General features: G+C 48.4%; 1 pseudogene across 1 annotated transcript; it reads right to left on the bottom strand.

Moving 5' to 3' along the window:
* Positions 1-604: 604 nt before the first annotated feature.
* On the bottom strand, positions 605-4,501 carry LOC147358194 (ecto-ADP-ribosyltransferase 5-like; annotated as a pseudogene). Its single transcript, XR_015142142.1, has 4 exons — positions 3,671-4,501; positions 1,827-2,550; positions 1,062-1,094; positions 605-971 (listed from the first exon to the last, which is right to left on the bottom strand). The product of XR_015142142.1 is annotated as an ecto-ADP-ribosyltransferase 5-like (transcript).
* Between the last annotated feature and the right edge of the window lie 14,188 nt (positions 4,502-18,689).

The following is an 18,689-nucleotide window of genomic DNA, read 5'->3' as shown; positions in this document are numbered from 1 at the left end:
TGCTGGGGGAGGGGGTCACTTCCCTTCTGTTGCTGACTAGAGCAGCCTAGATAGCTGAGGGCAGGGGTCACATCATGGGAGCCCCCGCTGCTTTCCTTGCCTCAATAAAGCCTCTGCTCTGGAGCTCAGATGTCTCCAGAGGATGTGAGAATCTCTGATGTTTTTAAATCACCAACGCCGAAATGAACCCTGATGGGAGCCAGAACACAGAGAAATGGCTTGCTCTGGGGAACTGATATCTTGGGCTTAGGATCCTACTTTGAGCTCCTTCAGACTTTTGATGGAACTGAGGCTGGGTGGCAGGGGTCCTGGTTTGAAAACAACCTCTCGGACCTTCAGCAAGTTGCTTCCTTCCTTGGATCTGCATTCCTTGTCAGACAAACAGCCGAGGAAGCCATCTGTCCCCCTTCCTGCCTTCCGGGCTGTTGTGAGGAACCTCTAGGTCTATTAAAGCATCTGGGGTTGCAGGCTATGGTGTGTGACAAGGGTCTGCACCTGGACCATGTCTAAAAGTGATCAAGAAGTCATTCATTTGAGTCCCTGAGTCCCATAAAACCAAAGCAGGGCAGAGAGTCCAGTCTCATGAAACAAAGCAGTCATGAAATTTGATGTCACCATACTGCAGCACTGTTTAATGGAGTAGCCATCACAGCACTGTCCTTGCTTGTTCCCAGGAGTCCCCACCACAGAGCCGGGCTCCCTCCACCCTACCATGGCCTCAGATCCCCCGACATCCTGGTTGAAGACATGCCTGCTAGGTCTGGGTCTGAAACCATCTTGTTGCTTCTCCAGGCTCGTCGAAGCCTCCCTTCTTCATCTGGAGGTCACATGTTCCCAGGACTCCTAAGTGGCAGGCATTGAACGTTCAGAGCCCAGCTCCTAAGAGCTGGAACCCCCAAGAGGCCAAGAGCAGGGTCTTCCAGGAGAGCAGAGAAAAGGCCCCCTGGAGAGTGAGTCTGCCTGCCCGCCTGCTAGAGAGAAAAGAAAAGAAAAGGCAGTGAATGGTCAGCAGGGCCAGTGGGGAGTCAAACAGCAGAGGGAGGGACCCGAGGGTGACTCACTTGGCACAAACTCACAGCTCGGCCTCTTCTTCTCTGCAAAAGACACCACAGTGAGGCCTCCAGGTAGACAGACCCTCACACCGCAAACTTCCCTTCCCATCAGGCCCTGGCAAGGCCACTCCTCATCACAATACACCTTTCCCTTCTCCCAAACACACTCTGACTTCCCTTCCTCCTCCTTCTGCAAGAAATCTTCCCCGTTTGCCTTTCCATCCCGCCCCACCCTGGCCCAGTCACTCTGTCCTGCCTCAGCACTGGGGAATAGCACATGTGCGTCCCATCAACCCACTACGCCCACCTCCTCCTGGGATCTGAAGCAGCGCTCCTGCCACTTTCCTCTGCTTATTGCCCTCCTTAACCAGGTTCTTTTGGTCTATTAGACTGTGTAGCAGAAGGAACGGAGAAGGCAATGGCAACCCACACCAGTACTCTTGCCTGGAAAATCCCAGGGACGGGGGAGCCTGGTGGGCTGCCGTCTATGGGGTCGCACAGAGTCGGACACGACTGAAGCGACTTAGCAGCAGCAGCAGCAGCAGAAGGAAAATTTTGAGAACGTTTAGAGAATCATCTGAGAATATCACATGTGCAGAAAACACTTATCTGACTACCTCTGAGCTGGCAGAACCTGAGTCACAGAGAAAAATATCTCCAACTAGCTTCTGGCCTTCAGCGTCCTCATTAATCACGTGGGTCTCTTGAAGGCCCTGGGGACTGAAATCAACTGGGGACCTCCTGGCAGTCCTGTTTCCCTCATGCATGGCTCACCACCCAGATAGGCGCAGTTAAAGTGGCTGCACATCTGATCACTGCTCGAGAGAGTCACCAGGCTGTTGTTTCCATCCTTAAAGAAACTCGTCACCACGAAGACTTCATGCGGGGGGATCAGCACCTCACGCTCTTTAGGAAAGACAGACAGGGCCTGGATGGGGGCCCCAAAGCAAGTCCTTAGAGAGAAGAAGGTGGCATTACCAAATCCGCGGGCCACTGTCTCATCCAGGGAACTGGAGGTAAACTGGCCCAAGCGGATAGAGTCCCCCACACTCTTAGGTTCAAAGCGAATGGTGCCCACACCACGGAACACCACCTGCTCAGGTTCCCTGCTGCAGCCCCCACCACCCCGCAGCAGCTGCAGGGCCCGGGTCAGGTAGAAATGCAGAGCCTTGAAAGGGAAGTGATTCATGTAGGACTCCCAGGAGCCACCGCCAGTCCGCACAGCCTGGTTCAGCTCCCGGTACAAAGTGTTGGATGAGTTGGTGTAGACCATGATGGCAATTCCGTGCTGGCTTCTGAAGCCAGGAGGCAGAGTGAGCCCTGGACGTTTTTGTTCCCAGGCCTTCTGGGCTGTCTCCCAGGACTCTCGCAGCAGGGCATGGTCAGCCATCTCCTTCTCTAACAGAAGCACTGCTTTCTCCTCCATCTCCTCCGAGCAGCCCACATAGGCATCATCAAATGTGTCTGGAGCCAGGCTCAGGTTTTGGATGGAGATATTCTGCGGTAATGGAGAAAAGGAAGAGAGGAGCCACACAGGAAAACACATAAGTTCAGGGTACTGGACAGAGGTCCTGGTGGAAGATCAGTTTAGAAGCACAGAATCTCAGTCTGGGACTTCCTTGGCAGTCTAGTGCTTAAAACTCTGAGCTCTCTATGCAGGAGGCAAAGGTTCAATCCCTGGTCAGGGAACTAAGATTGGCTGCACTGTGGGACCAAAAAAAACTCCCACCCCCCCCAAATGCCCCCAAATCTCACTTCTATGCCCAAAATAGAGTGTGAAATTTGGCAAGAGCTCCAAAATTTAAATAACAGGCACTGGAGTCAGTCAAATATGGGTTAATTCCTGAATTCACCACTTACTGCTTGTGAGATCTTGGGCAAATCTCAACTTTTCTGGGCTCAGGTTCTCCCCCTATACACTGAGGATACTTCCAACCTCAGGGTTATTGTCAGGACTGCGTATAGATCCTCACTGTGTACTAACTAAGAGGAGTCATCTATCGTTAGAGAGGGTCCTGCGTGTGGTGGGACGTGGGGCTGGACGACCTCCAAGCACCTTTCTGGCTCTGAGACTCACTGTGCAGATAACAAACAAATATACAATCTCCAATCACCTGACCCCATGCCCAGCCTCTGACTCTTTCCCTCTCCCACACAGGTGTGTAGACACCACACCAGATCCCTGTCAGCTTTGAGACTCAGTCCTCTCCTGCTCTAGAAGCCTGCATCCTCCAACCTGGGTGGGAGTGGGGAGGAGGTCAAGCCCTGGTCTGGGAGGGGCTGCAGGAGGGTTGTACACAGGTGACCCTAAGGAGAGTGTGCAGGCTGGGCCCCGGGGTGGGAGATGGGAAGTGAGAGGAGGAAGCTGGAGGCTGTCCCGAGGGAGGCGGGTATGAAGGCAAGAGGGTCACAGGAGGACCAGTGGGTGGAGGTGGGGTTCTGGGAGATGGAATGGGAACTTGGGGCTCCCTGCAGTGATCCTGAGAGGAAGAGGGTTCAGAGGATGACATCCTAGAGAAGCATCCCTGGGAGGGATCTTTGAGGAGTCAGGCAATGGGTTCCCCCCAAGTGTTCCTTACGTGGCAGCATATAGTTCCCCCCTCCCCTGCCCCCGTTACCTGCCAGGGGACAGACGGGCGGACACTGCTGCCGAGGGTGTGGAGGCTAAGGCAGCTGAGGGCGATCAGCAGAGCTGCCAACATTATTCCTCAGAGACACTTGGAGAATGAGATCCAGCTGAGGGTGGGACCAGCGATGGTCCAGGCTTGGCTTCGATGGGCTGGGGGACAGAAATTTGGCCCGGCAGGGCCTGGGCGGAGCCAAGGGCGGGTCTAAGTGAGTGGGCGGGGCTTGGGTTTTAGCATCCACCGCCTTCACCCCAGCACAACGTCAGTCTTTGCTCCCCTCCTCCCGGCTGCCGGAGTGCTCAGCACCTTTTGCCCCGGGGGTGATATAGGCGGATGGGTAATTTGGTTCTACTTGGAAAGAGAAGATGGGAGTCAAGGACCCACCTGGAGGTGGCGAAGACCCAGAGCGGGAAAAAGCACTTAAGTTTCCGGGCAGCGGGGGCTGAAGTCTATGCGGGCGCTACGATGTCCCCTGTCCCCAGAGTCCCGCAGAACAACAAAGTCGGCGGCTAAGTATAGCACCGGTGGCGGTAACCCGACACCTCTCTTCCACAACAACAGACACCGGAGTAGGGGAAGCGGGACTGAGGGCTGTAACTCCCCTTCCCAGTGACTGCGCGGTCTTTCTCGAGGAACTTCTTTGTCTTCTAGCAAGACCAGAGCTAGAGAAAGGGAATTTTGAGACGTGGTCTCTCCCTCGGGAGGGCCCTCACCGCTATGGCCGGCCTCCAGATCAGTAGGTGGAGGGGACCAAAAGGGTTCCGCCCGCAGAGAGGTCCCCACTTGTGCACTCGTTGATTTGCATATAATTTGCATATGGCCAACTGTTGGTGATGTGTACTCCAGCATCTGAGCGGTCTCCACCCCTCTCCTTTCTTTTTACACCCCTTCCCTTCGGTAAGCCTTGCCCATATGCAGGGCTCTCTCCCTGACATTCTCAGGGGCCAGTCCCGCCCCTCCACAGATCCTCTGTCCCCTGACCTCTCAGACTCAGGTGACCCCATGTTTATAAACACTAACCTTTCCCCTCACTTTCCTGGGCTTGCCTATAAATAACCAACTCTGTGTTTTCGATGTCCCCTGGGAGGTAATGGGAGAAGGGACCAGTGAGGAATCAGTCAGCAGCTCTGGGAAGAGCTTTCTGGCAGCATGAACCTCTGCGGGTGGCAGGGTTCCTCCCCCAGAGTGCCCAGAGGACCTAGGGGTCCAGAAACCAGGATTAAAGAGACGTGCCTGCTACCTGCTGTGTCTGATAAGCGTAAAAGTTTAGATTTATCCCAGGGCCTAGACCTGGTCTGGCTCATTAATTCAGTCCAATCTTTGTTCCCTCATCTATTCAGGTTGCCAGCCAAATAAAGAATTTCCTTCGCCTAGAGTACTGCTTCCTCCAGAAATCCTTTCTGTAGACCAAAAAGGAAGACAAGCTGTGTCCAAGGTTGAGGGAGGGAGGTGAAAAGAGGGGCATCCCAAGGAGTTCCCTGGTGGCCTAGGGGTTACGATTTAGGCATTCACTGTGGTGGCCCTGGTTCAATCCCTGGTTAGGGAACTGAGATCCCACAAACCAGAACATAAACAAAAAAGAAGAGAGGCAGTCCAAAAAACCAGACTGCTTGTCAGCAAACACAGCAAATCAAGACAAGTTCTTTCATCCCCTTCCAGTGAGACTGGCCCCCATAAGCTCTCCAAGATTAGAAATCAGGAGTCACTCTGCTGTTTTACATTATTGTGAAAAACAGCATCTCACCTACATATCCTGTTGCCTCTCCCCCTAGAGGGTCCTGAGCACTGGAACTGAGTTGCTGGAACTGAAGATACTATACTGTCTGGGACAACTAGGCATGAAGGGACACTCCCTGTTACAAGATCTGCTGGTATCAGTATTTTGTCCTCTCTCTATCCTCTGGCTTTGGGAATTGCTTCTCCCATTGGGAGACTTGGCGTCAAGAAAGGCTTCAAGAGATGGAGTCAAATCTAGTAATTGAGCAGTGGTCTGGAGTGAAGCAGACCTGGAGAAGGAAATGTCAATCCACTCCAATACTATTGCCTGGAAAATCCCATGGACAGAGGAGCCTGGTAGGCCACAGTCCATGGGGTTGCAAAGAGTCAGACACGACTGAGCGACCTCACTTTCACTTTCACTTTGTGGAATGAAGCAGACAGTCCTCCAAGAGCACATGGCCATTTAATGCTGGAGTTGGGACCTAGACTCTCTACTCTGGGAATCTCTTCTTGTTCCTCAGGTGAGTCTCCATGCTCACTTGAACGGATCAATAAGGAGATACTCCCCAAGGCCAGGGATTTTGAATGCAGGACCAAACCCAGTGGGGAAGCACTGTTCCACTGGATCCTTGTTCCAGCCTGGATCCTTGATTTCTCTCTGGATTCAGGGATTCCCTTTTTCATGAGAAGAGCTCTGGCCCAAGCACCCTGGGCAGACATTAGTGTTCTGAGCCTAGAGGAGACATCCAGAATGTCTAACTCTTTGTGACCTCATGGACTGCAGCACGCTGGCTGTCTGTCCATTACCAACTCCCAGAACTTGCTCAAACTCATGTCCATCAAGTCGGAGATGCCATCCAACCATCTCATCCTCTGTTGTCCCCTTCTCCTACCTTCAATCTTTCCCAGCATCAGGGTCTTTTCCAATGAGTTAGTTGTTTGAATCAGGTAGCCAAAGTATTGGAACTTTAGCTTCAGCATCAGTCCTTCCAATGAATATTCAGGATTGATTACCTTTAGGATTGACTGGTTTGATCTCTTTGCAGTTCAAGGGACTCTCAAGAGTCTTCTCCAATACCACAGTTCAAAAGCATCAATTCTTCGGCACTCAGCTTTCCTTATGGTCCATCTCTCACATCCATACATGACTACTAATGTCTCTGCTTTTTAATATGCTGTCTAGGTTGGTCATAGCTTTTCCTCTAAGGAGCAAGTGTTTTTGAATTTCGTGGCTGCAATTACTATCTGCAGTGATTTTGGAGTCCAAGAAAATAAAGTCTGTCACTGTTTCCGTTGTTTCCCCATCTGTTTGCCATGAAGGGATGGGACCGGATGCCATGATCTTAGTTTTTTGAATGTTGAGTTTTAAGCCAGCTTTTTCACTCTCCTCTTTCACTTTCATCAAGAGACTCTTTGGTTCCTCTTCACTTTCTGCCATAAGGGTGGTGTCATCTGCATATCTGAGGTTATTATATAGATGGAGAAGTGTCACATTTTTGAGCAGCTGTGTGGGAGAGGCACAAGAGGGGTGGGATTTGATGGTATAAAAGAGAAACCCACCCTCCTTCTCCCCTGGTGGTTGTCATTAGAGACCAGCTTTCCTGCCCCGGAGAAGGTCGAGGTAAGGGGCACACCAACCTCCTCCTGGGCACTGGGTATGGAAAACAGTTTCTGAAATGGAAAGTTTGGGGTGTTAATGGTAGAGTCATAGCAATCATTAGGAAAAGTTTCAGGACACCTTTTATCTGTCTTTTCAAAACACTATAACAAAATACCACAGACTGGGTAAATTATCGACAAGCACTTCTTTTTAACAGTTCTGGAGGCTGAAAGTTTGAGACCTGAGTGCTAGCCTGGTCAGATGAAGGCCTTTTCCTGGTTCATAGCCAGCACCTCCCCATTGGGTCCTCACAGGTTGGAAGCTGCTGGGGAGCCCTGTGGGGTCTCTTTTATAAGAATAGCAATCCCAATCGTGAGGGCTTATGAACTAATAATCTCCCAGAGGCCCCACATTCTAATATCATGACACCAGGCATTAGAGTTCCAGCATATGAATGTTGGGGAGACTACTTCAAATTATATGGAGAGGTTTGGGATACTTAGGGAGGTTTCAGGCCATTGGGAAATTTGGGGATTTCTGGGGAAGAATTTGGAGCCACATCCCCAGTATGAAATGTTCATCACAGGCCTGGATGAGGGGAAACTGAAAAGAAGAGTGTCTTGAGCAGGATGAAGGAAGGACAGAAGGGCAGCAGTTGGGAGATGAAATCATGGGCATCCCAGAGAGTTCCCTGGTGGCCTAGTGGTTAGGGTTTTGTGCTTTTTATGCCAAATTCAGTTCAGTTCAGTTCAGTCACTCAATTATGTCCAACTCTTTGCTACTCCATGAACCACAGCACGCCAGGCCTCCCTGTCCATCACCAACTCCCAGAGTCCACCCAAACCCATGTCCATTGAGTTGGTGATGCCATCCAACCATCGCATCCTCTGTCGTCCCCTTCTCCTCCTGCCCTCAAACTTTCCCAGCATCAGGGTCTTTTCAAATGAGTCAGCTCTTCGCATCAGCTGGCCAAGAATTGGAGTTTCAGCTTCAACATCAATCCTACCAATGAACACCCAGGACTGATCTCCTTTAGGATGGACTGGTTGAATCTCCTTGCAGTCCAAGGGACTCTCAATAGTCTTTTCCAACACCACAGTTCAATAGAATCAATTCTTTGGCACTCAGCTTTCTTTATCGTCCAACTCTCATATTCATACATGACCACTGGAAAAACCATAGCCTTGACTAGATGGACCTGTGTTGACAAAGTAATGTCTCTGTTTTTTAATATGCTGTCTAGGTTGGTCATAACTTTCCTTCCAAGGAGCAAGCATCGTTTAATTTCATGGCTGCAATCACCATCGGCAGTGATTTTGGAGCCCAGAAAATTAAAGTCAGCCAAGGGCCAGGTTTAATCCCTGGCTGGGGAACTAAATGCCACATACAATAGAGCATGGCCGAGAAAAAAAGAAGAAAAAGAGTAGCAGTCTAAAAAATTCAGATTGCTAGTCAGGCAAACACAGCAAACCAAACCAAGTTCTTTTGTCCTCTTCCAGTGAGACTGGCCTCCCAAAGCACTCCAAGAGTAGAAATCAGAAGTCACTCTGCTGTTCTCCATTATTGTGAAAAACAACATCTCACCTACATATGCTGATGCCTCTCTCCCCAGAGGGTCCTGAGCAGTGACAGTTGCTGGAACAAAAGATACTTACTGTCTGGACAGCTAGGCCTGCAGGGACAGAACAGAGGACCAGATCCACTGGTCTCATGGTTTGGGGTGTTAATGGTAGAGTCATAGAAATCATTGGAAAAGTTTCAGGGAGCCTTTTATCTTTATCTGTTCAGGGTGCTATAACAAAATACGACACATTAGATAGCTTATCAGCAACAGACATTTACTTCCAACGGTTCAAGAGGCTTAAGTCAGATCTGTGTAACATCTGGTCGGATGAGGGCACTTTCCCTGGTTCATAGCCAATACCTTCCCATTTGGGTTTTCACAGGTGGGAGCTGCTAGGGAGCTCTGTGGGGTTTCTTTTATAAGAACAGCAATCCCAGTCATGAGGGCTCATGAACTAATGGTCTCCCAAAGGCCTTACCTGCTAATACCATCACATCAGGCATTGGAGTTCCAGCATATGAATTTCAGGGAGACACATTCAGACTATTGCATATTTGATGGAGAACTTTGGGATATTTAGGGAGGTTTGACCATTGGGAAATTTGGGACTTTTTAGGGAGGGATTTGGAGCCACACCCCCAATAGGGAATGTTCATCACTCGCCTGGAGGAGGGGAAACCAACAAGAGAGGTGCCCTGAGCAGAATGAAGGAAGGACAGAAGGGCAGCAGCTGGGAGAGGAAAAAGGGTTGCCAGTGCCTCCACTTCCTGACCTCCCAAGCCCTCCCTGTCACTCTGGCCCCCACACCATTGCGCCCAAACTGGTCACTAAGCCATCAATCCACCTGTTCTTCAGGGATCTCCATTAGTAGCGACACCCAGAAAGCCTCTCAGACTCAGACAAAACATTCCAGGAGGCCTCATGTGTGCCTGGCCTTGGGCTGAGCCTTGGGCTGACCCACAGAGTGAGTCATATCTAGCCCTCAAGGAACTCACAGCCCAGCAGGGGAGGCAGACTCGGAAGGCAGCACAGTATGACTAGCACAGTGACAGAGGAAAGCGCAGGGGATTCACGAGGCCAGAGGAGTGGGAGGGCTTCCTGGGGGAGGTGGCCGCTGAGCTACTCCTGGAAGAGTGGGTAGCAGGAGAAGGGCAGCCCCAGCACGTGGAAGGAAGCGGCAGTGTTTCATCTGGGATTTCGTGCTGTGCCATCCATGTGAAGCAGGTGTGGTGGGGCACGAGGCTGAAGAGGTCATGGAGGATCAAGTCACAGAGAGCTTCAAATGCCAGCACCAGGAGGTTGGACTCTGTCCTGAGGGTAGGAGGGAAGTTTTGCTTTGTTCTATTGCCTTCTTTTTTTCTCTCTCATAGTGTTCTCATCCCTTCCCTCATAGTTTTCATGTCTGTATTTTGAGATATTTCTCAAAGCAGGTTTGGCACACAGGGTTCTGAAGCAGGTGAGGAACATGACCAGCTGTGCTCCAGACTCATTGCTCTCCCTGCTCCAGGGGAGCGTGGAGTTGCAGGGGCCACAGTGGAGGCAGGGAGACCAGGGAGGAGCCAGGGGTTGACTGGAGCCCTGGTGGGGGAGATGGCAATGGGGAATGGAAGGACCATTGAGATGGACCCATACTGTGCACACATTAGTTGGCAACTAATTTACTGTTTGATAAATGACTGAATGAATGCAATCCCAAGTAACCATCTAGGGGGACTGGATGAATAACAGGTAGTAGATTACATGAGACTCTTCTGGTGCCGAGTTCAGAGGAACCACCCCGAGCTGGATGAAGTCTAAAGAGAAATTGATCATGAGGATCCCAGGGTATTTCTCGATACCCAAAGGCTAGAAGTGAAGTCTCTAAAAACCCAAGGAAGTGCTTTACTTCACCTGTGCCTTGGTGTCTTTGCTCTTCAGCCCTCCCTGCCTCTTTTCCTGGAACCTCTTCTCTCCCTGAATTCAGTAGACTTGTGACTCTCAAATGTCTCTTGTTATTCTGCTCCCTCTCAGACATCTGCCCCTGGAGGGTCCACATGTGCCAAACTGAACTCACCACATCTGCTCAAAACTGATCCTTTACTCAATACATTTTTTTTAAATTGAACACCTACTATGTGTTGGGATGAGAATGGTAAGCTTACAGTTCTACTCTGTTTTCTTCCGTATTTCCAACTTAGAGCATGGGAACCTTGTTTTCCTTGAGTGTTTCCAAGAGTGCTTGCCTTCATTTTCCCCATCTCATCCCCTAAACTGTACAGATATAAAGTCCAGTCAATTCTACCTAGTAACAATGGGTGCACTCTAAGTGCCCATACCTTAGTCTGACCACATGATTCAGTGTCCTCAGTCTGACTTCACCATTCCCTGTCCTGAAATCTTTTATTGCTGTCCTTCTGCAAGGCAGAGATGTGGACAGAAACAAGGCAATGGAGAGGCAGTGAGAGATACAGTTGGCTTCTGGTTTTCACTACATGACCATTTTGCTGTGGGCCACAAAATCTCAGGGGGAGGTAAACATTTATTCTCATGCTCCTGGGTCTTCACGGAGAAGGCAATGGCACCCCATTCCAGAACTCTTGCCTGGAGGATCCCATGGACGGAGGAGCCTGGTAGGCTGCAGTCCATGTGGTTGCTTGGAGTCGGACATGACTGAGCGTCTTCACTTGCACTTTTCACTTTCATGCATTGGAGAAGGGAATGGCAACCCACTCCAGCGTTCTTACCTGGAGAATCCAAGGGACGGGGGAGCCTGGTGGGCTGCCGTCTATGGGGTCGCACAGAGTCAGACACGACTGAAGTGACTTAGCAGCAGCAGCAGCAGCCTGGGTCTTCAGGTTGACTGTAGATGGGCTAAAGTGAGCTTGGATGGGCAGCTCTACCTCAGGCTGCCAGTCTTCCTCAGCAGGCCGCCTCCTTGTTGTGGGCTGGACCCAGATCTGCTCCTCTGGGGTCCAGACTGGAGGAACAGTTCTAGGCCATGTTGTGATGGTCTCTCACCCCAAAAGGAGACCTTCTCTTTTGATTTGGGTTCACCCTAAAGCAGACTAGAGGCAAGCACTTGGGTAAACTAAACATATTTGTAAGGTGATCTCAGGAATTACAAGTGAAGGAGCGGAAAAGTGAGATAGAGAAGAGAGACAAGTACCCCTGCCAAAAGTGTGTGACCACTGTGGTCAACTATGCCTCTCTGGAAACCCTCTGTGGACTAGGGAATCTGATGTTCCACCCTCATTTGGTGAGAGTTGTACCTGGGAACATTAAATCTCCTGTGCACTTTGGGGCTGCCCTGAGCAAGTTCCCAGGATGATGGAGAAAGGCTTGGACACAGGAATATATGGAGCACTAGGGGTGGGAAGCTGCCAGATGCTTGAGAATTATTCATTGCTCCTGTGTTTCAACCTGAAGATGAGCTGAGGCAACACTGTGAATCGACTGTCACTGGCAGTCTCCTTTATACCACATCGCTCTATGAAATCACAGGAAAGATTCTGAGTTTCTTGCTTGAGTTATGTGTCCACCTGTGAGTCAATCACAGTGGCCAGGGCTTTGAGCACCTGTTTGGGGTCATGTGTTCCCCTCAAGAGTTGCAGATTGAAGAAAATCCCACAGAATCCATGGACCGCATTCTCCACAAAGAGACGATCTATCATAGATGCTCAGGCGTCTTTGGTAGATTTCAAGAGGCCACAAGAGTTCAAGTAGTTCTTAGTCTACTACATACTCTGCCCACTAACATTCTATCCTGGAGTTAAGGAGAACAACCTCATGCTTTACATGCCACTGCGATGCCATTTTTCAATTCTACCTGCTTCATATCTCCTCTGGACAGCTCATCACTTAAACCCACTCCTGGTGCAAATGTGTTTCCGTCAGGCTCTTTGGCTTCTTGGAACATGCATCACGTGCTACGTGAAATTCCTCACTCCAGCTCCGTCTCCACCTTAAAAGAGTTTAAAAAGCAGGGATATGGGTTTTGTAGTTATTTCTACTCATAATTTTATCCTCAGCACCTGACACAAGATGCTCAAGAGTTTTCTGTTGAATGAAGAGTAACCAGGTCTTGAAGGAGGGAAGATAAGGAGTTCAGTTTGGGACACGTTGAATTTGCCAGAAGCTGCTGTTAACTCCATTGCCCAGAGACGCTCACACCTCAATTTAAACTGTGAATTGGCAGTGACAGGATCTTCAATTGGGAGACTCATAAAATTATAGCCACAGAACATTCAAGTGTCCTGGGATCATGGAACTTTCAAAATTAAACCCCCACCAAGAGCCAGAGGAGATTACGGAGCAGGGTGCTGAAACTGAGCGAGACTGGGGCCGGGTGCACAACCACCCTGAAATTTGTGTAAAATCGACGTGAAGGCACAGATCCATTTTTGGAGGAGAAGTTTCAGCTTTCATCAGATTTCAAAGATTAAAAACCACTAATTGCATTACGGTTCTTATAAAAGAAGAAAAACAGAAATACCTGCGAATCTGCTGGTGTGTGTCTCGAATACCTCTGCAAGGATGACAGGAAATGGGAACACTGGGACCTCTGGGGAGAGGAGGTGGGGTTGAGAAATCAGTGAGAGAAGGGCATTTCACTGCACGCCTTGTGGACTGTACATTTTGAACCAGGTAAATGTATTACCTTTCTGAAAATTAAGTTAAGACTTTATAATATTAAAATTAAAGTTATGACATGAGTGGTAGTAGAGAGGTCAGGACTCTGGCCTTTCATGGCCAAGGACCTGGGTTTGATCCAGTTCACGGAACTAAGATCCCACAATGCATGGTGCCACCAAAATAATAATAATAGAGTTATGATTGATCCTGTTAGAGAGCAGAGACGTAAGTTAACAACTAGGTAGTGTTTGTGGCCACCAGTTAAATGGAAATTAAAAGAGATTAATATTGCAAGTGTTGCCAAAGACACGGAGAAACGGGTACTTTTTCCACTCTTGGTGGGAGGGTGAAGAGGGGCGTTTTGGATGGCACCTTGGCGGTGGCTGCCTAAAGGAACACTATTCGGGGCTTCCCTGCTGGCTCAGTGGTAAAGAATCTGCCTGCTAAATCAGGAGACACAGGTTCAACCCTGATCCAGGAAGATCCCACAGAGCAGCTAAGCCTGATTGCCAGAACTATTGATCCTGTGTTCTAGAACTCAGGAACTGCAAGCACTGAAGCTGCGCACCCTAGAGCTTGTGCTCTGCAAGAGAAGCCGCCACAGTGGGAAGCCCGAGCACTGGAACAGAGTAGCCCCTTCTCTCAGCAACTGGAGAAAAGCCCACACAGCAATGAAGACGGCATAGTCAAAAGTAAAGCGTAGTCAAAAAAATATATATATATATATATATGAACTGTATTCAGTTCCTTGAAATATCATATTTTTATATCTTTCCTATAAAATTATGCAGACAAGTAGAAAAGGATTTATACACATGGATAAATCACTGTGATCAAATGTGGAACATCAAAAACTAGGAAAAAAATTCTGTCTCCATCATAAGGAAAGGGTTAAATAAATTATGGATTAACTGTACTATGAAATTCCTTGTTACCATTATAATGAGCAGGGTAGATATGAACGTAGGACATGGAAGACTATAGTCAACATTTTCCTGGGAAAAGGCTGTAGAACATGTACGTGTAAGCACGTTTCCTTTCTTTTTCAAAAGAGTGGCAGTGAAACATCCAAACACACACAATATTGTAAAACAATTATTCTTCAATTAAAAAGAAATTACAACGCTTTAAAAAAAAGCCGATTAAAAAAACCACCCCCCAGACTCTTCAATAAATGGTGCTGGGGAAACCGAACAACTACATGTAAAAGAATGAAATTAGACACTTCCTAACACCACACACAAATACAAACTCAAAATGGATTAGAGACCTAAATGTAAGACCAGAAACTATAAAGCTCTTAGAGGAAAACATAGGCAGAACACTCGATGACATAAATCAAAGCAAGGTCCTCAGTGACCCACCTCCTAGAGTAACAGAAATAAAAACAAAAGTAAACAAGTGGGACCTGATTAAACTTAAAAGCTTTTGCACAGCAAAGGAAAGTAAGCAAGGTGAAAAGACAATTCTCAGAGTGGGAGAAAATAAGAGCAAATGAAATAACTGGCAAAGGATTAGTTTCCAAAATATACAAACAGCTCATACAACTCAATACCAGAAAAACAAACAACCCAATCAAAAGTGGGCAAAAGACCTAAACAGACATATCTCCAAAGAAGATATACAGATGGCTAACAAACACATGAAAAGATGCTCAACATCGCTCATTATTAGAGAAATGCAAATCAAAAGCACAATGAGAATCACTGCACACTGGTCAGAACGGCAAACATCCAAAAGTCTACAAACAATAAATGCTGGAGAGGGTGTGGGGAAAAGGGGACGCTCTTGCACTGTTATTGGGAATGTGAATTGATACAGCCGCTACGGAGGACGGTATGGAGATTCCTTAAAATACTAGGGAAAAAACCACCATGTGACCCAGCAATCCCACTCCTAGGCATATACCCTGAGGAAACCAAAATTGAAAAAGACGCATGTACCCCAATGTTCATTGCAGCACTATTTATAATAGCTAGAACGTGGAAGCAACCTAGATGTCCACTGACAGATGAATGGATAAAGAAGTTCAGGTTCATATACACAGTGGAATATTTCTCATCCATAAAAAGGAACACATTTGAGTCAGTTCTGAAGAGGTGGATGAACCTAGAACCTATTATACAGAGCAAAGTAAGTCAGAAAGAGAAAGACAAATATCGTATTCTAATGCATATATACGGAATCCAGGAAAATGGTACTGAAGAATTTATTTACAGGGCAGCAGTGGAGAAACAGACATAGAGAATAGACTTATAGACCTGGGGAGAGGGGAGGAGAGGGTGAGATGTATAGAAAGAGTAACATGGAAACTTATATTATCGTATGTAAAATCAGATCAGATCAGTCGCTCAGTCGTGTCCGACTCTTTGTGACCCCGTGAATCGCAGCACGCCAGGCCTCCCTGTCCATCACCAACTCCCGGAGTTCACTCAGACTCACGTCCATCGAGTCGGTGATGCCATCCAGCCATCTCATCCTCTGTCGTCCCCTTCTCCTCCTGCCCCCAATCCCTCCCAGCATCAGTCTTTTCCAATGAGTCAGCTCTTCACATGAGGTGGCCAAAGGACTGGAGTTTCAGCTTTAGCATCATTCCTTCCAAAGAAATCCCAGGGCTGATCTCCTTCAGAATGGACTGGTTGGATCTCCTTGCAGTCCAAGGGACTCTCAAGAGTCTTCTCCAACACCACAGTTCAAAAGCATCAATTCTTCAGCGCTCAGCCTTCTTCACAGTCCAACTCTCATATCCATACATGACCACAGGAAAAACCATAGCCTTGACTAGACGAAACTTTGTTGGCAAAGTAATGTCTCTGCTTTTGAACATGCTATCTAGGTTGGTCATAACTTTCCTTCCAAGGATGGCTGCAGTCACCATCTGCAGTGATTTTGGAGCCCAGAAAAATAAAGTCTGACACTGTTTCCACTGTTTCCCCATCTATTTCCCATGAAGTGGTGGGACCAGATGCCATGATCTTCATTTTCTGAATGTTGAGCCTTAAGCCAACTTTTTCACTCTCCACTTTCACTTTCATCAAGAGGCTTTTGAGTTCCTCTTCACTTTCTGCCATAAGGGTGGTGTCATCTGCACATCTGAGGTTATTGATACTTCTCCCAGCAATCTTGATTCCAGTTTGTGTTTCTTCCAGTCCAGCGTTTCTCATAATGTACTCTGCATATAAGTTAAATAAGCAGGGTGACAATATACAGCCTTGACGAACTCCTTTTCCTATTTGGAACCAGTCTGTTGTTCCATGTCCAGTTCTAACTGTTGCTTCCGGGAATTTGCTGTATGACTCAGGAAACTCAAACAGGGGCTTGCTATCAACCTAAAGGGGTAGGATGGGGAAGGGAATGGGAGGGAGGTTCAAAAGGGGAGGGATATATATGTACACCTATGACTGATTCATGTTGAGGGTAGACAGAAAACAACAAAATTCTGTAAAGCAATTATCCTTCAATAAAGAATAAATTAATTTAAGAAAAAACATCCCTCAAAAAAGATCCTGCCTGTCACAACTAAGACCTGGTGTAGCCAAATAAATGAATGAATTAATAAAATTTATTAATAAATTTTAATAAAGTTAATAAAATCAATAAGTTAATAAAGTTAATAAAATAAAAATGAGTTAATACAAATTTCTTTAAGAAAGTAAAAGAGGATAAAACAGAAAACAAAAATAGGCTGTAAGACAAATGTGTACATCTATATTTAATATTATATTACTGGCAGTGCATCAAAAAAGGTCTTAAATGGTACCATTAGCACAAGAGCAGCAGGCAGGGGTAAAAGTGAGAAGAGGGACGTGGAGGAAGAGGAAGCAAAGGGGGACTTGGGCTCTGTGATTCATTCATACACAATAAGCACACATTTCTTGGAAATAAAATGAAATGAAAGCACCAAAGTGGAAACTGTCTGTTCCAATCTTGACCCAAACCAGGGACGCCTTCTTGGAGCCACTTCAGGTCCTCAGCGTGCCCACCACCAGGGTGTAGGGAGCTTCCATGGGGAAGCACTACCCTCTGGACTCACCCCTATCCAGCCCCTCTACCCTCACAACCTGGAGGTCCCTAAGTGAAATCATCTTAGGGTCCCGGTCCCTAGTGGCTCAGATGGTAAAGAGTCTGCCAGCAGTGTGAGAGACCTGGGTTCGATCCCTGGGTAGAGAAGATCCCCTGGAGGAGGAAATGGCAACCCACTGCAGTATTCTTGCTTGAAAAATCTAATGGATGGAGGAGCATGGCAGGCTACAGTCCGTGGCATCACAAAGAGTTGGAAATGACTGAGTGACTTCAATTTCAGTTACCTGCAGGCATGAGGGAGAGTGGAGGACCCTCTGGATCCAGTAGAAATTTCCACCTCTATGACTCATGACCCCCTGTCTGGTCCATAAGACATTCCTTCTTGGTATCTCTGAACCACACCACCCTGCTGATTCATCCACCCTGATGCAGCCTGCTCACCTGGCCCACAACCCAGTGCCAGTCCCTCACTGGCTCCAGTTCTCCTGCCTCAGGGTCCCCCGGCATACCACCCCCTGGGGTTGTGTTGAGGGTGGAAATGGACCAGAGCAGACTCACCTTCAGAGAGAACACCCCCTCACTACTCCCACCCCAAGACCTGGGAAACAGACTGACAGCGCTGACCAAGGCGGTGTCTCGACTGCAAAGTGAGGTAGCAGGTACGCAGCAGGCTCTGGGGGAAGCAGGGCCACACTGGCCGCCAAATGAGCCAGCATCCTCAGTCGCTCCATCACCCAAGTGCACAACAGCTTCGAGAACCTGGGACCCCCATTCCTGAGACCCCGGAGCAATGCCAGGGTTGGTGGAGTCCCAGGGGTCCTCAGAAACTGGGTTTCTGGACACTAGAGGGGAGGGGCTCAGGCTCCAGCTTCTGGGGAATCTGGACCCTCCTCCCCAGCTCACATGTTACTGTACTGGGAGCAAGAATCAGTGGGGTCTGGCGACCTGCCCCAGGAGGCAGACCTCAATGCCTAGTAGGGTCTTCCATGGGACTGATGCAGGGGGAGGGTCCCTTTTTCTGTTGCTGACTAGAGTAGCCTAGAGAGCTGAGGGCAGGAGTCACTTCATAGGCGCCACTGCTGCTCTTTTTGCCTCAATAAAGTCTCTGTTCTGGAAGGCAAATGTCTCCAGTTCTGTTCAGTTCAGTCCAGTTCAGTCACTCAGTCGTGTCTAACTCTTTGCAACTCCATGAATTGCAGCACACCAGACCTCCCTGTCCATCATCAACTCCCAGAGTCTACCCAAACCCATGTCCATTGAGTTGGTGATGCCATCCAGCCATCTCATCCTCTGTCGTCCCCTTCTCCTCCTGCCCCCAATCCCTCCCAGCATTAGGGTATTTTCCAATGAGTCAACTCTTCACATGAGGTAGCCAAAGTACTGGACTTTCAACTTCAACATCAGTCCTTCTTATGAACACCCAGGACTGATCTTGTTTAGGATGGACTGGTTGGATCTTATGCAGTCCAAGGGACTCTCAAGAGTCTTCTCCA

Source organism: Bos grunniens, chromosome 15 (genome assembly GCF_055505025.1).
Source record: "Bos grunniens cultivar Pamir isolate PY7600 chromosome 15, Bosgru_T2T1.0, whole genome shotgun sequence".
NCBI lineage: Eukaryota > Metazoa > Chordata > Mammalia > Artiodactyla > Bovidae > Bos > Bos grunniens.
The sequence above is the reverse complement of the archived record's forward strand: the minus strand, read 5'-3'. Positions and strand labels throughout refer to the sequence as shown.